The 3,634-nt window shown below is 32.1% G+C and overlaps 1 pseudogene; it reads right to left on the reverse strand.

Moving 5' to 3' along the window:
- The window catches only part of LOC108913779, a 12,416-nt pseudogene extending 10,239 nt beyond the window's left edge, over positions 1 to 2,177 (reverse strand).
- Positions 2,178 to 3,634: the final 1,457 nt, after the last annotated feature.

Raw genomic sequence — 3,634 nt, forward strand, 5'->3', positions numbered from 1 at the left:
CTAAGCATTTTTTCGTACAAAGTCATCCCGGTGAGTTATTTAAAGAAAACTACTAAAAAAATTTTTTTTCACGATTAAATTGTTAATAACTTTTTTCCTGATAAAATCCTTTGTCAGCAAATTAGCCTGTTATTGTACTCATCATTTAAAGTAGGCCTGTGTAGTTATTTCCGGGTTATCAAAGTTTGACACAGGCCGAACCTCTACAAACTGGACTAACAGTGTAAACGAGCGATTTGTCATTGTATATTGTAAATGAATCATTAATATTAGTGACCCAAGATTTAGGGAATTTTTGTTACCAGTACCAATCGTGCAATCGTTGGGTTGTCTAAGTTTGGAGGTCATGGGGCTTGTAAACATTTCTGAAGGCTCTGTACTTGTGAACATGTCGTCTACTAGTGACCACACAACATTCATTAAAAGGGTGTATCCAAAAATGTTTTTGAGCCAATTTCATGTAATCCCTCTGTAATTAAATGAGTATGTGTAAATTGTTTTAAATGTATCCAGATAGGTGAAACCACTCTTGAAGAGAGAAAATATGTTATGTCTCTTACAAGTCGTTTCATCTATTTGGGACATACTCAGATTAATATTTTATTCTCTTTGTTATTTTTAGAGTAATTTTTTGTAAACCTCTATTATGTTCAAATTTTGAAAGCATAAAGTGTAACTTAATTTTAAAACTAAAAAACACAAAATCAATCAAGTCAATATTTGTTCCAAAGTTACAGGCCTACAAACAAATTATACCAAATAAAAACCTATTATCAAATAAACTTGTCTAAAAAAATAATGACAAAAACACATGCATACATGCCCCTTCAGCAGCCAATCTGCTAGTCAACAAATTAATCAAAACAAAAAGCAACAAAATTAAATCGTGATCAGTTTAAATTTAAGCAGAATCTGATCCTGTTCCAAACCCTTATGAAGGGCAATGGAGGTTAGCCTCTGTTGCTCTGTTAAAATTACATAGAGCCACTTCTGAAAAGGCGTCACTGCCAGTTGACTTCACACCTGGTATGATATGACGGGATGGTATATAAATGGGTAAAAAAACAAATAGCCAGAATACATCATCAGCGCTATATTCTGTTACATTTTCATGTTAGTTTGTGAATTGTATTTGTGTAGTGGAAGTATATAATCTCATAAAGTTAATTATTTCAGTGTTTAGTAACGGTAGTGTTTTCAAGTTTTTGTGTGATACGAAAAAACATGTATACGAATCAAGACAGCTGATATGGTTCGAGCTTACTTTTTGTCAGGAGCAAAGAAGATGATATCAGATAGATTATCCCCACTTATAAATACCAAATAAGAAAATGTTTGTAAGATTGGTTCAACATTTAAGAGATTACGGGAACTTTGAACGTCAATAGACTAATATTGGATGTGAAACCAGAAATATTAAATGCTACGGAAGAGGATCCTGGTACCAGTACTCGAAAATTAGCCACAAGGTTTCAAGTATATGCTGTAAAAATCAGGTTAGTAAACAGATTACTTATTTTTGTGTATTTCATTTTTTATTAGATTACTTGTTAAGTACTATTTCATAGTACATACAGCAGTTCCCAAGTACAATGTCATCACATTAGCTTGTCCAGTGACAAGGTATGGAAATTAATAAAGAAAATCAGTTTTCATGACGGAATATGAGAAAAACAGACTTATGATACATGTTTCTAAAGGTCAAAGGTAGCATCCATATAAATATGACTCCCATTTAAAGTTACTATAGCCCTATACTATAGAGCAAAAACGACAAAAAAACAATTAATAATTTATTATACTGATGTCTCAAAAAACAATAGAGATAACCTAATGTAAAAATACTTTTGTCGGGTGCTTGAGCCCCGGAGCACCCGAGAAATCGGCGCCTATGTAAACTTGAATAAACTTAATGAACTTTTTTTCAAAAATTAATCTTTCTTATGGGCTTTTAAGTCAATTCTGATTTCTGCCTCTTACTCGGAACTAATTTGAAATCAAATATTAGTGCTTGCCATACCATTCAAAAGAATTTATACATATACTTAAATACATGATTACCTTAGGAATGTACTCTGTGAAGACAATTTTGTCAACTAGAGCTGTTACAAGGGCATAAGGGAATGGTGTACCCTCTGGGAGCTTTGGAGTGTATATATGTTTATATGCCACCAAAACTGAATAGAAAAAATTTAAATAAAAGATACGAACGATGAAAATTACGAAAAATTCAAATTATCATTATAGTAATATTGTCAAAATTATTCCACACAGTGTTTTTTAATTTTTCATAAAAAAATTTAAAAATTCATAAAAAAATTTAAAAAAACAAACAATAAGTAATTGGTAAAAAAAAAATAAAGTTGATATACCTGGAACATCTTGTATAGAGGGTAATTATGTTATTTTATAGAGCTTAGGTAATACTGCAAAAAAAATCATTTTTATTAAACAGGTACTAGACTTTTGTTTACTGTATATTTTGTTCTGTATACAGAAAAAACAATCTTTTATACAGGGTGATTCACAACTTATCCAAAAAAATTTGGGATTAGATGCGGCATGAGAAATGGAGTCAATATTGTAAAAAAAATTTTTGTAAAATCCTTATAGTTTCTGAGAAAAAAATTATTGAAGTTATAGCACATTAAACCACTCCATAGCTGGACAACTGTAGTCTCTAGCGTCATTCGCAATATGCGTGGAGAGCCATGTGACTCCTAATACTGAAATCCGTCGTTGCGGTTGTTTTTACCTGTTATCTGTGGTATTTACATCAGTTTTTTAGTAGTTAGTGTCAAAAATGGCTTGCGTGTATAGCAACTCAGAGTTGATGGATATCGTTTTAATTTATGGTGAAGCAAGACAACATTTGAATTATGGTGAAGTATTTGTGTTATGGTGAAGCATTTGTGTTAGTTCGTAGAAAGTGAGTAAGACGGACCCAAATGTGTTTATACGTGAGTGGATAAACTATATAATATATATTTTAACCAACGACGAGCATCTCATTTCACAATTAGAAGTTGGTCTCCCCATTGGCAAATCTGATCACTGCGTTATAACTGCTCATATACAATTTAACTTGCAATTCCCGTGCAAAAAAAGATCACGTATTTTCAATGTCATTGACTTTACCAACGTTAACCATGAATTAACTCTTGTAAATTGGAATACACTACTAGGCAACTCCGTTAGTTTAAATTCAAAATTAGAACATTTTTACGAAACTACTATGAATTGTATCTCTAAATATACTACACAGAAACATGTTTATAACAACAATTTAAAACCTTGGATCGACTTAGAATCCACTCGCATGGTTAGGCACAAGAGAAATCTTTGGAAAAAACTTAAAGCGACGAACGACATTTCTGATTTTGTAGCTCACCGCCGCTTTTCCAACAATCTCAAGAAACATTTGGCAGCATCTAAAAAAGCTTATGAAGAGTTTGTCATCAGCAGCGGGAATTCTAAGCAGTTTTTCAAATATATTAGATCTTCTTTAAACTCTACGGTTTCTATACCTCTTCTGCGTGGAGAAGATGGCGAAATATGTGATAATAACCAAGACACTTCGGAAATACTTTCTCTCGCCTTCTCCAAGATTTATACTGACGAACCTTCTTATGAT

The sequence above is a fragment of the Anoplophora glabripennis genome, unplaced genomic scaffold (genome assembly GCF_000390285.2).
Source record: "Anoplophora glabripennis isolate ALB-LARVAE unplaced genomic scaffold, Agla_2.0 scaffold1009, whole genome shotgun sequence".
Classification (NCBI taxonomy): Eukaryota; Metazoa; Arthropoda; class Insecta; order Coleoptera; family Cerambycidae; genus Anoplophora; species Anoplophora glabripennis.